Below are 21,574 nucleotides of genomic sequence, written 5' to 3' on the forward strand. Positions count from 1 at the left end.
GAGGAAAGGATTTAGTACCCTTTAGCGCTTCCATTCTGCTAACCTGCGTGGGCAAAACATCCTGGGTAAGTGGAGAATGTGCCAGTTCTGTAGAGTGAGGAGCCCTTGAGTCTGAAACTTTTAACTCAGGAGACGAAGTTTCACCGATAGATTCTTCCAGTTCCTCCGAGCTACCGACACTGTCACCTTTCTCCTTCGTCAGCCCATCGCCAATAGCATCTTTATGTAGTAATTTAGCCGCGTTCCGTGCTTCTTTAGCCTGAATGCGCAGGGCCTTTGCCTTCCGAGTATTCAATAATTTCCCCATCTTTAAAAAATGGTCGATAATAATAATACTAACTCCTTTATGATTTCAGCCCCAATTCGAAGGTCTCAGGATCTTGGACGATATTATTCCCCCGTTTTTAGGCAAACTCAGACTGCCAATGAAAGTAAAATAGAGAACAATCCCGTTACGAGGAAAAGAACAGTTCAAATACCTCCGAGCACTTCAGTACACTTCAGTACAACCCCGCCAATCACCGCCTGTGTTCCGCCGTCCGCTTCAACCTTTCTCTTCTCTCCTTGTCTACTTCGTAAGCATGAACCCCCCAGCGATGAAGCCGCTTCACTTCCAGCACACTTCCAGCGTACTCCGAAGTCAGTGCAAACCGGAGAAATCCACTTGTCGAAGAGGACGCCAGCCGCCGCCAGCCGCCATCAACCACGGCCGAAACTGCACAGCCTCGCAAAATGGGAGGAGTCAGGAGACCGGAATCCTCAGGTGCGCTTGGAGGCGTGGATCTCCATCACGCCGGGCCGCCCGTCCCTGCAGGCTCCTTGCTGTGCTCTTCTCATATAAATGTCAAAGTATGCAACTTTAAGGTCTAAAGTGAACAAAAATCCTTTTGATTGAGAAAAGGGACGATAGACATTAGGGTCACCAGGCTGAGCTTTTTTTTAACAAAAGGTTGTTTGGGTACTTTAAATTTAGAACAGACCTTTTCGTACCTTTTGATACCTTCTTTTACACAGGAAATATCTAGGAGTACACCACTCATCTGTCCATAGAGGATTGTCCTGTGCTGCATCCTTCTGAAAAACAAGACTTTGACTTGGTTAATGCTGTGGGGAACAGCAGGGACCGAGGCAAAACTCTACCTCTTCCTCTGCCTCACTTACACTTTTTGCTGATTTCCGCACCATCTAATTGTGTGTGCAAGCCAAAGTAAGAAGAACTGAAAAAGGGAGAGTGAATATATAGAAGAGCTGAGGTTTCGGGACTAGGCATGTCTTCGGAAGGCCAAATCATTGACACCTGACATGTATGTATCTCAGTGATAGCTGACGAAACGTGAATCAGCTCGTTAGGTGTCGCCTGGCCCCTCAATCAGGGCAGCTTCTCATGGAGGGGCGGTACTGCGAGAAAGACACAATATTGTCCAAAGTTCTTCTGTCCAACCAACATAAAATGTAAGTAGCATTGGCAACCTGAAGGTACAATCTTTCCGGAGGTGCAATATTCTTACCAAATACATCTACCTGACGACTCTCCCTATCAGGGGATGTAATTGCCCCCAAAATGCCTGATAATTTCTTGGTTATTGTAGAAACAGATTCTGCAGGAGGATAGGTTCATCAAGAAACAATTCAGAGCCTTGTACTCAAGCTTCATTCTTGTGGAGTCTGACTAAATAGAGGCAGGCAAGAGGATATCCAGGTTGAGCCGGTGAAACAGTCCTTTTACAGTAGGAATGTGGCTCTTTCTGGCCCCTCCACCCTTTCAAAAAGGAAGTAGTCTTGGTGCTTGGCATGGTGCATGGAGTCCACTCCTGCAGTACACACCAAATCAGAAACAAAAATTGCTAATGCAACCAATTAAGATATGTAGACAATTTAGTCTCCTTATGTTGTGCCCTCTTTAATTCAGGAGTCTGAAGCACACTATTGTACTTAAAGTACCACACAGATTAACAAATATTGTAAAAGGTACCTCACAAGCCACAAAAACCGAGACGGGTGATCCATGAAAGTGGACACATCCCATTGGATGTCATTAGTACCAAAAGCAAAGGGCATGCATATTTAATTCATAATGTCAATTCCTTTGCACATGCATTCGAGTGGTACGAAAGTTCGATGAATTGTAGGTGAAAAGACGTAGGCAAGTAAAATCTCTTGAAGTATTCTCTTTGTCTTTATCCCTCGGATTTACCATGCTGTGGTGCTAGAGCCTTATGTGTTTCCTAATATTTTGGAAACGCTCTTCCTGGGAATCCACTGGTTAAATCTAGAATATTACACATGCTTGTCAACATATTTTTACACATTATTCCATCCCATTTGGTTCATTTATCAGGATCTCATTAAATACTTAGGATAAAACTTAGAGACCAACAAAAAGCACAGAGGGCACCCAATGAACGATGTACCCATCTACTCTTTGTTTGGCTTACCAGATATCTCAAACTGTGTGGACTGCTTACATGTCCACACAGTAGTATCAAGCCAGCCTCTGAAAATTTGGCTTCAGCGTCTATTCTTCTCAGGCAAGCCAACTTATTACGGTCCGATTACAGGCAGTACAGATTCCTTGAGTGCCAATCCTCATCAGATATTTTCCTAACACACACTGCAGTACTTGAAAAGGGCCAATAAATCTTCGCTGAGACAGCAGAAAGAAGGCTAACCTCAATATGTGTAAGAACATGACATAGATAAACCCAAATAAGGTAAAAAAAGATATCTCCAGAAAACACAAAATTTGTGACAAAACAAAGAAAAAAATGTCTGATTGAGGGCCGATGCGGGTCTTGAATTTAGCTCCATCACTGCAAATAACAAGCATTAAAAATGCAATAGGTCTCGCCTTTTAAGTTAAAGCCATTTGCTTTGCTATACAATGCCATTAGCAAAGCAAATGGCTTTAACTTAACCAAAGGCGAGACCTATTGCATTTTCAATGCTTGTTCCTCATTGCTTTACGGATTTTCCAGCTTCCAACAAAAGCGAAGAGGATTCTGGGAGGCTGCTGACAGCACCCCTCATTTACCGATGGGCATTGGTGGGGCAGAGGAAGCGTACGGTGGGAGGAGAGCGCACAATAAATAGCCCTACAGAGGGAGTTATGAGGCAAAGTGACACCTCCGATTAGAACAAGCACATCGTGATGTACTATAGACGGACAATATATTTTTCGTTATTTAATTTTTTATGGCATAGGAAAACAAGGTTTCAATTTTTTTTCCTTTTATCAATATTTCATTACTTTCTATGTTTCTTCTTACCTTTCGTTTTCTTTTTCGTTTGTTCTTCTATAAATATGTACATTGTTTTTGTGTATACAAAGATTACTTTCCAATAGTATACAGCTATTTGCTAACTTCGTTTTAAAACAATTTGATATTGTAACTTCTCCATTAACTATGTGTAATATGTTTTTATCTGTTATTCACATGTACATCGATGCAGTGCCTGTTAAACAGATAAAAAGCAAGGTCCGCTGACGGATCTTTCATCCTGAATGTAGGAAATCCAACTATTCTGTGATACCCTCAGAAGCACTGTGCTTATATCGCGTTTGAACTCAGCGGAGGGCCTGGACTCTACTCAGACCCTTTAATGTTCAATGGCAAAATAACTAAAGCAGGTCCCGAGGGCCAGTTAGCCTGTCCCTGGCAACTAGCCACTGTCCCTGCATGGCCAAGGGAGACTTGGGGACGGTTTCCCTTTCCAGTCACTGCCGCAGGAATGAACCAGGAGTGCATGCACCAATGACCATGAGACAATTACTAGAACTACATTGTTTAAAATACTACATCCACTTTGATAATTTAGTTTTCTGCTTTGGTGGTTTAGCTACGTTTCAGAATCTCCACGTCTTAAATATTTTTCTAATGCAGGTTTTTAGGTCTGGCCTTGGAGGCAGGATCACCAGTATCGACAAATATTTAATAAATAATACTTGACATACATACACACACATCCATCCATCTTAGGGCTTTTGGACAACAGGCTTCATCCATATTTTGCTTTTGCCCACTACAACATACTGCATAGAGCAGTGAATCAGCCCTTTTGCCCATTGGCTCCATACACTTTTAGCGACTGCATAAAGCATGTGCAAGTTGTTCGCCGCAATTAAAAATAGCTCTTTACACATCAGTGACAAAGCTGGTTAAAAGTGCGTTTTTTCATTTCTGTTTTAGCAGTAGTTTACATGCCAGCAATTAATTTGTACTTCTGATGCTCTGTGATTTATTTTCTATTTTTAAAGTAGATTCCTGCGATTCAGGTAGGTAGTGATTTACTCCTTCCTCCTTATCAAATAATAATAAATGAATGGAGTAACTGAAAGGCTTATTATGTAAAAACATCACTAGTAAAGTAACTATATCAGTGATGGTTTGCAGTTGTGGCAGTATATATTTTTTAGTTTCTCGTTCTGTGGCACATGCTTGCGATAAAAAAATAATATGTAATAAGTGTTCCATTTTAGAAATCCACTGACTTTAAAAGAGGAGCATAACCACATTTGTTTCCATTGGGAGTTTTAAAGAGGGGAGGAAAAAATTCTACACAATTTTATAATGGCCTATCAGACTTTTTCTTAATTGACGCCTGAGCAGCCACTAACAATGATACAATCCTAATTAAAGTGTATGATTTGTAATACCTCTGACTTCAGTAAGGTGAGACAACTCCTTTGCGAGCAAGCAAGAGGCGGCCCTTTCGGCAGCAAGGACGCTGATCATTTGACCAAACAGGGGCATCTTACCACTTTCTGAAAGATATTTCGGTGGACGAGTATGGTCAGGACATAAAATGTCAAAGTGACCTAGTAAAGCATATTGAATGGAGACCTGGAGCCTTCCCTGAATCCAATCAGTTCAAGAGTGTGCCTTTAGAGTGGACAAAAGAGACCAATACCAATGAAATACAAGCATTTGCAATGCAATAGGTCTCGCATTTACGCGAGTTTCAGCTATTGGCATTGTAAATGAAAATGCCTTTTATTTATGTGTTGGTTTTTAAAACCTGAATCAAAGGCATTGTCATATTCTCCACGCCACCCCCATGCGGCGGGGAGGATAGAAAACCGGCTGAAATGGAGAGGGCGGTCAAGAAACCTCTGAATAGCTTTACAATAATCAGGGATACTTTGTGGCTCTGTGCCAGAGCTTTGTTTCCTGTCGTCTGCTTTTATTTGCCCCATCAATGCATTCTGGGACTTGTAGTTTTAGTGTAGTTCATTCAAAGCCATTAGAGCTTCACACATGCAATGCAATGAGTTGTAAAAGGAAAGTCAGCGACCGGAGCAGCAGAGGCTTTGTGACATGGAATGAATCTACAGTGCCCTGAAACCCCAGCTAAAATCTAGAAACGTAGGCACTGTCTAAAGAGAAGGAGTAAGCATGCTGCTGGACACGTTTCTTAGCATTGCATGTGGGGCCAGTGATCTATAATATTAACATAATGCCCCCTGTACCCCACATACAAATGTAATACATTGCATGTTACATTTGCAAAATGCAGTAGTATAAAACCCGTATTTCATAGTGAACCGTGAAACATGGGAATATTTCACGGTTCCCTGTAAAATCCGGCCTGCCTCGTTGTAATGACGGGCCTCAAACTACTTTACAGAGGTTTCCGTTACCTGGGCTCCTACAATTATGCGGCATGGAGGACCAAATAACCCTGCACACGCCCTACAAAAACAAACCAAAGTAAAAAAAAAAAAAAATGTGGGGATAATTATCTGATCCGTGGCTCGTAGAATACAGTAAAGGCTGGGTAAGTCCTACGAGGGGACGAGATGACTGCACCAATTTGGCCCCCAGAGCCAGCAGCTGTCACCCCATAATCCTGAACAAATGGGCTCTGTGTTATCTGTAAATGGCAACAGCCCTCGAGAAATGTCACACTGCAACGTCGAGGGAAGCCAACTAGAGGCGGGCTGACGGGGATGACTGATGGAGTGAAGGGGGAAGAAGAGGAGGTAATTATATTCTCCTCGAAAATGACAATTTTCCGAGAATCATTTTACAACGCTCATTTACAATAAACCATATGTTAGCATTTAAGATGGGTGGCTTTACGTTTGCTTAGTCCGAGCGTCTAATACAATTGAGCTCTTCATCTTTCCGAAGTCGATACACTGGCACTAAGTAATTCGATATAATAAAACTCATTATATAAAGCACTTAGAAAAAAAACATAGCACAAAGCGGTGTTATCGTTTGTGGTAACCTTTCTTCAAGTAAATGCTGTGTGTAAAATCGTACAAACTGGCACATGGGAGTGACGCAGCGGTGACGTGGATACGTTTAAATCTAGGTCGTCTTAGTTGGTCAGCTAAGGTGCCCCAAAGGCAGGTGTGACACCTTATACCAGCCCAGTTTCTTTTCCAGTAGCATGCTGCGAGTATGCCATACTTCCAGCTGTATAGAGAAAATTACAAGTCCCAGAATGCTGTTTGCTAATAGCCAATAATGGCCGACGGTGTTACATGGGACTTGTTGAAGCCTCATGTTGTGACAGATGTGATTAAAAACACCACCCATGTGTGGTAAGATCCTGGGAGTCCCCTGTCCTGCCCTCGTTCTCCAAAACATTATGTTGTGAGCACAAAACATGTGCCAGACTGACTGAAAGCAGGCGCTGCGATCAAAGGGCTGACCTTTGACCTGTTGGGTTCAACTGAATGTTCATGTCCAGTATCAGTATTTTGCCGCATTTTGTTTACAACCCAATAACATGAATAGCAAAACAAAACAAAAAAATGATAATATTTTTTTTCCCTTTTTTTATTGATTTTAATAAATCAGCATCGATTAAAGCAAGTATACAATCAAAAAGGAAGAAAAAGTAAAACATTTATCATTCCGTAATAAAAGAACACAAATATAAAAAGAGCGTAATAATCAAACCCAATTCGTCACTGGGGCCCATAATGCAAACCCAAATTCTTTCCTTCGTGTATTTTTATGGCTATATGGAGAAATTTCCAATTTATAAAGAGATAACAGCTTAGCTTTCCAAATAGAAAAAGACGGTGCCTCCGAGATGAGCCATTGTGAGGTTATACATAGACGAGAGATGGCCATACAGAGAAACAGGAAGCCTTTCTCAGGGGTTGAGCGGTTTCTGCCATTGAACACAAAATCGTAACCAAAAAGAACTAGTTGGGGTGTAATATCAACCGGGACTCCTAAACCTGAGTTCAGAAAACACTGTATTTCTTTAAAAAAAAGGAGTAAGTACAGGACATTCGAATAGCATATGCAGCAAATCGGCAGCCCTCTGACTACATCTGGGGCATCGATCCCCCCTGTTAGTACCCCATTTAGCTATCTTCGCTGGGGAGTAATATAAATCAAAAATTGCCATATAGCATTGGCTTTTAAAACTGCCTGAAAATATAACTGCATCCAAAAGGTTCAGAACTGGTTGTAGGTCGACACCGACTATCCCCAACCGCATTTCCCAGCGTTGCTCAAAATATACAAAATCGTCCTGTTGGGTTGAGATTATAATTTTAGACAGTTTGGATATCTTATATTTTCCTTTTATACATTCCAAAATTGGATTCTTTTCCAAACTAATCTGGCCTCTTGAAATTAGTTTAACTAAAAAACTTCGGATCTGTAGATATTTGAAAAAATCCATACGTTGCAGCCCATACTTCTCTTGAAGTTCAATAAAAGACATCAATTGGTTGTTTGAAAATAAATCCCCAATAGCTCTAATCCCCTGAGTATTCCATCTATACATAATTGAGTCGGAAAAAATCATAGGAAGTTTCCCTATTACTCCTAAAGGCATATATTGATTAAATTCCTTCATGATAGAAAGTTTGTGCACTTTTGCCCAAACAGCAGCAGCTGCCACCAAAATCTTAAAGTGGGTTCTTTTATAGTAGCTGGGCTCGAAGAATTTTTTTGAGAATAGGTAATTGGCTTCTGGCCCTAAAATAAACTCGTATATAGATGGTAGGGAGGCAGGATCCGAATAGACCTGAGAACCAAAGAATAAGATCCCCATATGTTGAAGCATTGCCGCCCAATAGTAATACTGAAACTGAGGGATACTCAGTCCCCCCCTTGCAATGGGTAAGGTAAGTTTCTTAAAAGCTCTCCTTGACCTCCTATACCCCCAGATAAAGCGGGAACACATTCTTTCTATTTTGGTAAAGACTAAATTGGGTATAGGAAGAGGAATTGTACGAAGTAAGTAAAGAAATCGTGGAAAAACCACCATCTTAATAAAATTACACCTACCATAAATAGATAGGTGTAAATAATCCAAGTTTTCCAGCATTCTATTAGATGATATTAAGATTGGATCAAAATTAAGGCTGACAATGGTTTCAACCTTCGAGGTAATTTTGACCCCTAAGTATACAGCCTCCGAGACAGTGTTAACGCCTAAAGGAGAGCCAATGCCAGTATAGAGAACTTGCGTCTTATGTAGATTCAATTTGTAGCCGGATACAGATCCAAATTCCGTGGTCACTATTTCAATACGGCTCAGCGCTTTGGCAACATCCATTGTGATTACCGCCACATCGTCAGCATAGGCTAACACCTTAATGGGTTGGAACTTAGGTTTGACTGGTATAATCTCAGAGTCCTGCTCAAGTTTGACCAAGAGAGGTTCAATGTAGAGAGCGAAAAGAAGGAGAGAACAGGGGCAGCCCTGCCGGGTGCCCCTATAGATCTTAAACTCGGCGGAGTGTTGCCCAGATATACGAATTGAGGCTGTCGGATTACTATAGAGAGCTTGTACTGCCTTAATAAAGGGTAGTGGAAATCCTTTCCATTGTAAGACGGCCCAAAGAAATTCCCAGGAAACCCTGTCAAATGCCTTCTCGGCATCCAACAGGGCTATCCCTATTGGAACTTCTGAAACCTGAGACCAGTCCAAAAGAGTAATTACTCGGCGAACATGATCAATAGTGTCTCTACCTGCTACAAAACCATGCTGGCGGTGAGAGACTAATGATAATAAAGGGAAGGATTTCGTTTAAATTATTCTTGTCAAAGTCAGTTGCTATGACTATATATTTATTGTGTTAAAGATCATATTGCGGTAACATCAGCTCACAAAGGTTTCACCCCCTAATACACAATAAGCCTGAGTAGGGCGACCAGATCACCACGTCAGCATGAGACAACTTTGTCAGTTTTGCATTTTGATTTAGCATATTGGTGCATGCTGGGAATTGTAGTCTTGGTTCATTTTCATTGAGCCAATTGGACTAACACAGCTCATAATGGAATGTAAAAACAAAGTCCAACAAAGGAAATGTGCATCATGTGATGGAGCCTTCTGGTCGCCCTAAATATGGGACTTTTTTTTAAGGCTTCCACATGGTAGGGACTAGGGATCAAGTCGGTCCCATGAGCGCCCGGGGCAAGATGTCGTCCAGTCGGTAAGGGTGGAGAGCCTCTGCAGCCAGGCTGGTCCGTTAGTTCTTGATCTTCTGGATGCGTAGTTGAAGGTGGCTCTCCGCCGCTGGCACATTCTCTCATCGAGCTATCTTTCTAGTTTGTGAATATTAGCATTTCTAATGTCCCCCCCCCCCCCCCCCATGAGGTTGACGATGATTTGTTTGTTTCCCATTAGGTACTGTACCAAAAAGCAGTCAGGACAACTACCCAATTCACAACTTTTCTTCCCCAAACAGGGTCCTCTGTTAATGATGGCATTGACTCACTTATCTGCACTAAGCCTCCCTCACGCATGCTCTATAAAAACACAGATGATGTGCTCAAAGGCTTGATAATAGAAAACTGGGAGTCAGCACTTCATTTACACCCAATTCCCTCAAATGATTACTGCTTACTGGGATTCCATGTTTTTACGGTGCTCGCTTTCCTCAGGACTTGTAGTTTGCCAAGAGAAAATGTTTTCTTCTCTGCAAGTCAGTTGAACAAACTATCAACTTCTAACCTGGGAGCTATTACATATTACTGTGGTTGGCTTGTCTAGACTAGACTCTACATACTCCAGATTTATTACACTGGCTTCACTGGCTTCCCTAAAAATTAAGACAACACCACAAAAGGAGCTAAAAGGCAGCGTCCCAGGTTTTTCATAATTGGTGTGCTCCCTTTTTTCCGTATGCCCAAATAGTATCAGAGGGATAGGCCTTCAATCTGTCACTGGTAATCCCTCACTAAACTCTGTATGGTAATGGTGATGTCTCACCTGCACTTTTGGCCAATCACTGTTCATCTTCCTAACTCTCTGGGGAGGAGACTTGTGAGGGCACGGTGTTATGCCGGTTCTCAGTTTTAAATAAACAAATCTCCTGTGTGGAACGGATTGAAAATGTGTCTCCATAACTCCTCCGAGCTTTATTTTAAGTGTATGCTACTACATGTTAAAAGTAGAACTGTGTCACATGGCAACTGCTTATGTAAACACCCTGTCTAGCCTGACAAACAAATGCCAAAGTGGTGCGCAATATTTGCTCCTAGTTTAAAAAATCCAGCATATACATGGAGTGGATCTTTTGTCAGTCTCAAACAATTTGATACACTACGGTAATGACCTCTTAGCCATAAGGGCTCCAACACCCAAGTAGTGTGCAGTCCTCATATATGGATTCACTAGCATGGCTAAAGTGATGGGTGTACTAACAGCACAAGAATAGGACAACCACTTTCATCACCTTTTAAAGAAATTAAATTCATTCTCTGGCAGATGTTAGCAGGTTACCGGATGTAAATTCCAGGCCTTCCAACTGAAAATTAACCGAGCGTGTGAAAAGCTACAATGCATAAGTTACAAATCTTGGTGGGGGCTTTGAGTTATATAGACAGCCACCCACTTCTCTAGATCCATTGCCCATACCACGGCAGGTCTAAAACAGACTGCTTAGATTAATTCAAGCATAGTCCCTTCACCTTGTTGGTTGGGAGAGAGCCTAAGTTTGACAGCCCAGACATGGATCCTGTGCTCACTGTCACAGGACTCACTAATAAGAACTAAATAGGCCAAAAACTGGTGTGGGTTTGCTTGTTCCTATTGGACAGCAGGCCTGCTGAAGGAGCTTGGATGTAAGTCTATGAACTATTACAATTCCTATGTACGCCTCAAACTGCTTTAGTCTATAACCAGTGTTCCTCGCATCATTTTGTCTCCTTTCTTGTAGTGTACCATGGTGTCCAAATGTGTGGGGGGTGTTTGGCCACACATTAGTCTGACGGCCACATCCAATGTTTCAGCAAAATAAGAAACAAAAGCCAAAGGTGCTGTCTAGGGCGACCTTCAAGTGGCTCAGCGTTAGTGGTTTGAGTCCTATACAGCTACAGGAGACTGGAAGTCGCTGGGTGCTCCAGCCTCCTTATTTAGGACTTGGCAGTTTACCTCATGAACTCCTTTTCCAGCAATTTTCCTGGATTGGAAACGTTTGCCCAAAGCAATAATTGCACAATCCCATATGATCCCCCAAAAATAATTTGCAAGCTGGCATATATATATGATCTAGAGATAAGAACTTTTCAGTTAGGAGTCTGAATGCAGAGTTGGTACAGTTCTGTGGAGGGTTTGAGCACTTGAGACATTTTGCATAAGTTCGTCAGGGGCCCTGAAACAATCCATCAGGATGGGCTTCATCTGCCCGAGTAGGACAACTCCTTTTTAGGTCGAGCATTCAAGACCTCTTGTATATACTTTAGTATATACTTATATGTGTATGTACTTTGTGGGCTCTGGAGATCAGCCCTAGGACTTGTCTGCTTCTGCTTAGGGACTTTTTTTCTGTTCAACTCCCTCTATTTAACGGTCTTGATACAACCGGCAGAGGTCAGTAAAATACCAGAATTGTTTTCCGCTTCGGGAATTTCTTTTTTTCATTTTTCTGGCAACTGCCTCTATTTAACTTTCTTGATAGAAAACGACCGGCAGAGGTCAGTAAAATACCAGAATCACTTTAGCATTCTCTAGATTCCAGTCCATAGAAATTGTCTTACACAAGCACCCGTAGACAATCTTTTTTTTTTTTTAAATCTTGTATTTTCAGTGATATGACCACCGACGGCCCTGCTTTTATAGTAAAAACAGAGCTTTGGACTATATCATTTCCCGCTGAAAGGCAATATTTCTCTCCATGTGTTCCCATACCTGGCTTGTCACGCAGTTTGGTGCTTACTTTCCCTCCATGTTAAAGAGCAGTAGATGTTTCAGCAACCAGGCTAATGTGCTGCATAGCTAAATACATATAAGGTCCCAAAGGCGAGACTGATTGCATTGCAAATGCTTGTTTTATTATGTTATGGGCTTATGCAGGGTAACAGTGAAATATTGCCTATTTCGTTTTTTGCTATTGCAAGGACTATATCTCACATAAGGTAACATGGGGACTGCCTTGAAATATCTTAAGTATAATTGCCCATTGGAGTTTGGGGTATCTGAAATCATAATTTTAAAGTACATCTTTTGGTGAGGTTGGTTTTTAAATTGCGTGTTTTAAAATGCCACTTTTAGAAAGTAGGCATTTTCTTGTTTAACCATTCTGTGCTCCTGCCTGTCTGTAGAATCCACGCCTGGGTTAGGATGACAGTTGGGCTCTTGTGCATTCACTCCAGACAGTCACACAAAGAGAGTTGAGGTGTACCTTGTATATCCTGATGGGCCATCACCCGGCTGATGGGCCTTCCTGAGCTAGAGTGGTGGGAGGCGTTGGCACTGACACCTGAATAGGGCTGTGCCTGTCCTCTGACAAAGCTGTCTCCACCCCCTTGTAGTGTGTCTGGAACTAGGTCATTGAAAGGCAGGGTCTTGTGCACTACAAAGACTTTCCTTTGAAGTTTTCCTACTTCAAAGGCAGAAACTGGTATAAGTACTAGAGCTGTGACACCATAACTTCAGAACACTTTTGGACTAAAGGACGATCTGCCAGGAGGAAGAGCTGGATGTTGCAGGAGAGACTGACACTTTGCCTGTTGCTTTGTTATGCTGGCCTGCTGCTTGCTGCTTCTGTCCTGAAAGTGAAAGGACTGGACTTTGCTTTCAGAATCCTGCTTCCAAGGTTCTCCAAGGGCTTGTGCGTACTTGCCTCCTGTTAAGAAGTCTCAAGGTCAAAGACTTTACCTACTAGTGCCTGGGCTCTTCTGCTGACAGCCCTGACTTGCCAAGTGCTGCCAAATCCAGTTCCTGGGTCCTTGAAAGTGCAAACTGGTGAGAAAATCCACGCATAGACTCAGCTGCCATTTTCTTGACGCAGCGCGGCCGTGGGGCTGAAAAATCACCGCTGTGCATCCGAAGAATTAATACAGCGCCTGCAGTGCGGCTGAAAAATCACTGCAGCCAGAGTCCGGAGTACTGTGTCTTGGACGTTTGTGACATCCGCTCCAACGCAGTGCCTGCTTTGCATCTGAAGACTCAACGCAGCGCCTGCTTCGCCACATCGACACAGCCCGCCTGGATTTTCAAGACATCGTACTTCGACGCTGCCTCTTCATCAGCACTGACCAGCAGTAAGGAACAGAGTCCGCGTGTTAGGAGATCCATCACCTCCCCTTCCAGTAAGGAACCAACGCATCACATCCCCTGACATTAAAGAACCAGCACATCATCTCCCCTGGGAGTAAGGAATTAACACATCGCTTTGTTTTTCCTGCGTCTCATCTCCCCCTTGGCTGATTTCATCTTTGAATTTTAATGCATTTTGTTTTATTCAGATAAATAGTAGCTATTTTTCTAAACTAGTGTGGACTAATTTTCTAGTGTTTTCCCTGTGTTACTGTGTGAGTATGTACAAAGGATTTACACATTGCCTCTGAGATTAGCCTGACTGCTCGTGCCAAGCTATCAAGGGGGTGAGCAGGGGTTATCTTAGCTGTGTGACTCCCTGGCTAGATTGAGGGTCCCTACTTGGATAGGGTGCAAACCACTACCAACTAGACACCCCATTTCTAATATTATCTAAAAAAAACATTAGCACTTACAAGTTGGAGATACTCTAATTTATTCAGAGCAAACAATAACATTGCCAGTCTTTCCACTTAATCTTCTATTTAATCTTTGGCAGGTAGAGGTGGGTATACTACCTCCACGAAGGTTCTGCCTCCAGTAGGTAATTACACAATAAAGCCGAGCATACAGCCAATCAGATGACGGAGATACACACTTCCATTCCACTAGTGGAACTGCTATGTCCATGCCTATAGACACATGGATGCTTTCTGCAGGGACTGCCTTAAGGCCAGGATATGTGCTCAATGCACTCTGTTGTGGTTATGTCCCTAATGGGCTGGGCGTAGGGCCTGGCCTTTGCTCAATCCCAGCTGTACACCAGTGGGCTAGGTTCACACAGGTAATGGGTGCCGATTAAACTCCATGCCCTGTGCTGAACACATGCTGGATGTATCCCAAGGCGGCAAACAGTGTCTTATGTTCATATTGTGGTTCAGTGTAGGGCCCAGCAAGCTCTACACGCCTACCTCCTGCACACAGCAAAAGGCTGAGGGCAGTGGGTTAAGTCCACTTGTTGGCTGTTCAGAGTCTGAAACAGCAGTATTTTAGCTTTGTTAAAGAACAGTTATAGTTGAAGTACTTGGAAAACCAAAAACATAAGGAAAAGGTTGAAATGTCCGTAGAAATCTAAAAACAAAGTGGGTTAAAATCTAAAAAAAAATCCTCATTTCATGGTGATAAAAGGAACCACAACTAACCCTCAAAGTGACAAGAAGGTAGTAGGCAGATGCACAACTGCATCAGTAAAAGCTGCCTCTTTTGTTGTTGCACTGGTCAACCTGCTGATCCCATATCTTCTCTAAAGCAACTGTGTCTCATCATGACAAAGCTGCAGCAATTTCCACAGCTCTAGTACAAAAGCAATCAATATGGGGAAGTAAGCTTTGAGATGCTATTTATGACTGCACAGGACGAGTCAGAGCAAAAGAGATGTTGGTCCCTGCCCCTGAACGTGAGGCGAGAAGGAGAAAGCAACTTTCCCTGTCAAGGAAGTGCAACCAGGGTCAACAGTGCCTGCACCCCTGATAAAAAAAAATGTTGGGGGCCTAGGGCACTGCCACCCACCTTCTCAACGACCCAAGAACGGCACTGAAGAGGAAGGGGTGTAGGCAGGACCTAAAGTTCCAGGTTTGCCCACTTTCATCACACATGGGTGCTGGCAGCTAAGGGTCTGCAGCCACAGATAGCTTGCTGCACTCTTTGAGGTGCTGGTATTGGTTGTTGTGCTGTTTCAGCAGGAAAGTTCAGATGCTGCCATGATGGCAGGTGCCAGGAGAAGGGAGAATCAGCCTTGCTGATGCCAAAAATAAAGTGGTATGGAAGATGCACTGCTGCTGTGCATAAGCATACATTCTGGATGAGCGAGTGGCGGGTTGTAAAAGAGAAGGCTCACCACTGGAGCTTCACCAATTCAAAGCCCTTCTCAAGTTCCTTTCATCCTACCCTATTTTTCCTCTCAACTGTTCAAGTGAGCTTTTATCCTCTACATTGGCAGCAGTACTTATGTGATTTGTCTACTCTCCTTGATGATTAAACAGATTTTCAAGAAAGCCCGTCTCACATTTGACCCGAAACATTCAGAGTTTTGCCACTCAAAGTGCTCAAGGGGTGTCTGTATTAATTAGAATGTAATGTTTTAGGAGAAATGTAATTCATCACCTCCTGTGTGTGGACCATGTCAGTCCCATGAAATATATTTATGGGTGCACTATTCATTAAAGTTCTCCAATAAAAAAGGAATAAGGCACAATACAAAGATTTATTTGTTAACCATTTAGATCGCCAAATAAAGACTCCTAAGTTATGTACGTTACAAGTAGTCCTCCATACAGACTAATTAGAGTTTATCTCGCTGAACTCAAAGGTGTCTCATACCCAAAAATAGTCTGCCACTGACCTAGGTAATTTCAAAGTAAGAACTTAATTTTGAATTAAGAGTCATGAAAAAGAATGCTTCTTTTGTTGATAAATTTAAGCTGCACCATTTTTTATGCATATTAGAACTCCTGCAGAGTAATTATTATTAACATATTAGCCTGCAATTGGATTATATACAAATGGTTGTCAGAAGGAGACCGTAATTCGTGATAATGGCCCACTGTAATGCAATCATTCTTGTTACACTGAAAGCTAACTTGATGATCAGAGATAGAAGTTTAGCTCATTAAAGCTCTAAGGCGCTATATATTCAAGAACATAGGGGCTCGAAACTGACATTTGTTTTTTATCGTTTAGGAAAGCCATAAAACTAAAATGTAATAACTTGATAATTCCACAGTGATCACACATATGCCTTTAGCTGATTCGAAACAGACTTTTGGTTTCTACTCTTTGTTTTTTTTAGAATGAGATATTCATTTGATGGCGTCTTTAATATCTGTGATAATGTTGAAATATCAGTGGCTTGTGATAGATATTATGGAACTTGCCTTTTACATAAAAATTATCATTAATATTGTCCATCAGTGGTTAGAATCGAAATCTGGGCTCAAGACACACATCTTATGTTATCCCTCATCCAGTTAATCAAACGTTTTTGTCACGGTAGAATGTTGAAAGAGATGTTTATTATAATGGAGTATTTCTACTGTTTAGGTATTTAAATAACAGTGGATAATAACAACCATAGATACTAAAGTAGAAAGTCAATTCACAACTATAAAGTTCTCAAACACCATGTACACCATGTACATTGAAAATGGCTTCCTGATATTTCAACTTTTATGATGCGGACAGTTTTTTATCATATAGAATACCAGCGCCTGATTCCATGTTGGGCTGATAGACCCGATCTTCAGAAACCGATGGGGTATTTTATTTGGAGGTTAGCCCGCATAACTTAAAATGTTGCGAGTTTACTAGTCTTATCTAGTAATCTCATATTTCCTCTTCACTTTAAATCAACACCTTGAAAGGGGTCCAAATAATGTGATAATTGAAGCTAGCAACTAAAATGTAAGGTTTTGATTACAAACAATGCAACTATCTCAGGACAGTTTGATACTTTTACATTTAATATTGCAACCCTTACTTACAACACTATAATTTCTTGCCCACATAAATAAAGGCTTTTGGTACCACTTGCTGGGAGGAAATGTCTGTCACTTATATACACATTGTAATCAACTTAGTGTTGACTTAAAAACTAATTATACTAACAAAACAGATAAGCCACTGCTGAAAATGGGAAAGATTGACTATCTTATTGAAATCAGTTTTCTTGTAAAGTGAGAAGGTTCTCAACATTTGGACTGGGCTAAATAAAACCAACTGCAACCAGACATTTTGTTAAAAAAATAAAAAAATTTAAAAATCACAGTTGCCCATTGTGACTGTAATCTACCAGTATTATCTGGGGGTGCATTCGGGCCCCCTTGGAAAAGAATTTCGAGAGACTCAACTGTTGACGAAAAGTTGTGCTCTTATGAAAGTTTATTATTATACATCAGCCCTTTCATCCACTACCCCTCTGTAAAAAAGATCATCTTAGCTCGACCCCTTAAAGTTTAGAGATGACATCAGGTAACTAGAAGAACTGATTGTTACAACAAATTCTGCTAGATCAGTGGTGGCCAAGGGAAGGCAGGAAAGAGTGGATATGAGAATAACCAATGGAGTTAGTTCCACCTGTAAGCATATGTGGGGGAATTTATACTGTACATAACTATAGGGATAAAGTTGCCATTTTTATAAACAGTTTAGAGCAGACTGATGTTTTTAAAGGGAATAAATTGTTTCAAATGTGCACAAGACCAACACATCCCTGACCACTTAGCACCTCACTTATTGGGTCCTACCATCTTCCACTTCTTGCTGGATTAATGAATTACGGAGTTTGAGAGGACAAACCGGTTACTAGGGGTGAGCGAAGAATTCCGCTCCGCCGGCACAGGTCGCTGAGTTTTGCCCACTTTGTGCTCTGTGTGGAGTTTTTCAAAACTCCGGCGAAGCGGCGCAGAGTTTTTTCTCTCAATCAATGAATCAATACATTTATAGAGCACGCTACTCACCCGTGAGGGTCTCAAGGTGCTGAGGGGGGGCACTATTGCTCGAATAGCCAGGTCTTGAGGTGTTTCCTGAAGGCGAGATGGTCCTGGGTCAGTCGTAGGTGTGCGGGGAGCAAGTTCCATGTTTTGGTTGCCAGGTAGGAGAATGATCTTCCTCCTGCGGTGGTTCTGCGAATCCATGGGACGGTGGCGAGGGCAAGGCTGGCGGAGCGGAGCTGGCGGGTGGGAGTGTAGAACGAGAGTCGGCTGTTGAGGTATTCGGGGCCCATGTTGTGGAGTGCTTTGTGTGCGTGGGTGAGGAGTCTGAATGTGATCCTCTTGCTGACGGGGAGCCAGTGCAGGTTTCTCAGGTGGGCGGATATGTGGCTGTGGCGAGGGATGTCGAGGATGAGTCATGCGGAGGCATTCTGTATGCGCTGAAGTCGTTTCTGGAGTTTGGCTGTAGTTCCTGTGTATAGGGCGTTACCATAGTCCAGTCGGCTGGTGACGAGGGCCTGGGTGACGGTCTTTCTGGTTTCGGTGGGGATCCATCGGAAGATTTTTCGGAGCATGCGCAGGATGATGAAGCAAGAGGACAAGACGGCGTTGACTTGCTTGGTCATCGTGAGGGAGGAGTCCAGAATGAATCCCAGGTTGCGTGCGTGGTCCGAGGGTGTCGGCGCGGAGCCCAGCGCTGTAGGCCACCAGGAGTCGTTCCAGGCGGATGGGGATTGCCCGAGGATGAGGACCTCCGTCTTGTCTGAGTTCAGCTACAAGCGGCTGAGCTTCATCCATTCTGCGACGTCTTTCATTCCTTCTTGGAGGTTGGTTTTGGCGGTGGCTAGGTCTTTGGTGAGGGAGAGTATCAGCTGGGTGTCTTCGGCGTAGGAGATGATGTTGATGTTGTGTTTGCGAACGATGGCGGCGAGGGGGCTCATGTAGATATTGAAGAGAGTTGGGCTGAGTGAGGAGCCTTGGGGTCACGCGGCTCACCAACTGCAAGTTGGCAAGCGCTCGCAGACAAAACTCGTGCTGGACCTTCTCTCCGCGAGATATCTAAATGCTGGCAGTTGCAGCAGGTTGCAACCGCTCGCATTTAGAAATCTGCCGCTAGTGTTGAGGAACTTGCCACTCGAGTAGAAGATCTACTTGTGCGGCATAAAGCAGCAGCGCCCTCCAGAGTGACGCGGAGTGCCGTTTGCGCTGATTTTATAGCGCGGGACAAAATCCGGGTGCTTAAAATCAATGTGTGGACATTACATCACCTAGTGTAATGATTAAGTGTGATAAAGTTTCCAACACTGAAATAAAAAATTTACATTTGTGTTCCTAATTCTGATATATTTTAAAATACTTACAAAGTTCTTGTAAATGTTGTGAGCTAGAAAAAAACTATTTCCAACCCCCGTATCCAGCAAGATTGTTACATGAATCTTCACACTTAGAAGTCATAAGAAAGAAAAGTAAACTAGCGCCCTCGGAAGACAGCACCTGACATCTGATTTTGGTCTTTGAATGCACAGCAAATGTGAGGAGATAGGACAAGATTTACAGGCATGTTTACAAAAAGGAAGCACTCTGAATGATACTGTAAATATGTTTACTCTTTCTCATGAGCAGATAAGAACAGGGACTTTTTCAAATATGTAATTTTAAAACCAGTGAACAAAACCCACATTTTAGAAATGGTCTGTCACCGCTGTTCAAATGACACTTAATTTTTTATATATGATCAGATATATATATTATAATGGTTTGAGACACGTATTTTAGCATAATTTTGATAATGTACTGCGACTTTGCAATGATTTTAAGTAATTATGCAAATAAAAATCATTCATTCTCAACATATATGAGGAGATAGAACAAGATATACTGGCCTGTTTACAAAAAGGAAGCACTCTGAATGATACTGTAAATAAGGTTTAGATAAGGGAAGGTCCGAACTCAAGCTGGACAGCCAAAAACAAAGCCAGCAAAAGGAAAGCAAGAAAACAAGAGCTACAAAACCATGGTCAAGTAACAGGCAGAATGCATTCCTAGATCAACTTTCTAAATGTCCCCAAGATGTCTTTAGCAAACCAGACAGCTGTATTGTCTGGTAGCCTGCGACCTAAAAACTGCACGCAACTAGGAAAGCATTTGAGGTAGGAGTAAGCTTCAAATGTCTATCGGCTTTAACTAAATAGAAGAAACCGAATAGCAAACTAAAATAAATTGCGGTGCAAAAAACATAAAAAGACGAAGAAGTGGCACCTAAATAGAAGAAACACCGTAGAGTACAAAACTCAAATTTTGTTTTTACAACCCGATCGTCACATGTAGTCACTGATTGTTAAAGGGCCTCCAATCTTTTTCCTGGTTGCCACCAATACATAACAAAAGGTATGCTGTCAACAGAAACCAAGCTGACCAGTTGTTCTGGTTATTCGAGCTCGCAACAAACACGGAATTACTGTATTACCACAGTATCAACATCTAAAGCAATCAAAATAAACACTTCATTCAAATAAGTACTCAGCGCGTTAATGCCACACTTTGGTATGGGCTGTTCTTTGCGCAAAAATGTACTTTAATACAGTATTACATTATTTCAGCTTTGGCGCTTATCCTGCTAACAGCCAAAGGGGTTAAGAAAAACTCCGCCTCTGAGCGGAAGGAAGGGCATCCCGTCTCCACAAAGGTAAGTCAACAACCTGCTCGCCCAGCAGCTCCTGGAAGCACAGGCGTCAATAGCTCTCCCCTACACTCCTTCGAGGGTCTCCTCCGGGCAGGGCGAATTTAAACAGGGGAGAGGATAATCACGCAATGAATGCCGACCTTCAAAGCCACTTTAACTAGGACAGTGTTAAAATGAGCCTCTTCCCGATGGTTCAAACAAAAACGGAGAGTAAAACTGCGGCAGTCTTCTCGAATCATCGGTAAGTAGTTCGGTTTTGACTATGTGCGAATGGTAAGGAGTAAACAAGACAGGATAAAATGGTAGAATAATTAAATGGCAGGAGAATTAAAAGTGAACAATGCCGTTCAATTGATGTCTCTGTTGTTGTACACGACAGAGGCGGAACTAGAGCCAAATTTCGGGGGGTGGGGGGGGTCTAAGAAAAAATTTCGGGGGGGCTGAATCTTTAAGCAATAGGCAGAGTGGAGCTGATTTCGCGGGGGGGCTGAATCTATAAGCAATAGGCAGAGTGGAGCTGCAGGGGCTCTTATAAGGGGTGAAACAACAGTGAGGGCTCATTAACATGCAAATGGTCTTTTAAAGACCTATGAAGTGCTCGGGTGCGGCTGTGTTTGTGCCCGGGAAGGTGTCTCATCCCGGGCTGCCACACAGGGGGGGGGGGCTGAAGCCCTTTGAGTCCAATGGGTGTTGCGCGCCTGGTACACGAGGTTGTACATTTTTACATTCAAGTGACAACTGGAGCCGAGACGCTCTACTGAACTACAAATACCAAATGTCGCTCAAATCGAAGAAAAATTGTTCCAAAACACATCATGTCGCCGCGTGGTGGGGGTCTTTACTTCATAAATGCTTCTACTCCGTGTACTCTGAAGCTCCACACAAAGTGATATATAAGTTAACAACGAATACGGAGCAGTGGGTCACACGGTAGTATCTT

At 42.6% G+C, this 21,574-nt stretch overlaps 2 protein-coding genes across 8 annotated transcripts in view; one reads left to right on the forward strand and one right to left on the reverse strand.

The window, feature by feature from the left end:
• ARL13B (ARF like GTPase 13B) overlaps positions 1 to 21,574 on the reverse strand; it is a 672,441-nt gene that overhangs the window by 250,794 nt on the left and 400,073 nt on the right. The gene's annotated exons all lie outside the window — the stretch shown is intronic.
• The window catches only part of STX19 (syntaxin 19), a 62,804-nt gene continuing 61,869 nt past the window's right edge, over positions 20,640 to 21,574 (forward strand). The window contains exon 1 of the mRNA XM_085622335.1: positions 20,640 to 20,875. The gene's annotated coding sequence lies outside the window, so the exon portion shown is untranslated. The remainder of the gene's footprint in view (positions 20,876 to 21,574) is intronic.

This window comes from Triturus cristatus, chromosome 8, assembly GCF_964204655.1.
Source record: "Triturus cristatus chromosome 8, aTriCri1.1, whole genome shotgun sequence".
NCBI classification, from domain to species: Eukaryota; Metazoa; Chordata; class Amphibia; order Caudata; family Salamandridae; genus Triturus; species Triturus cristatus.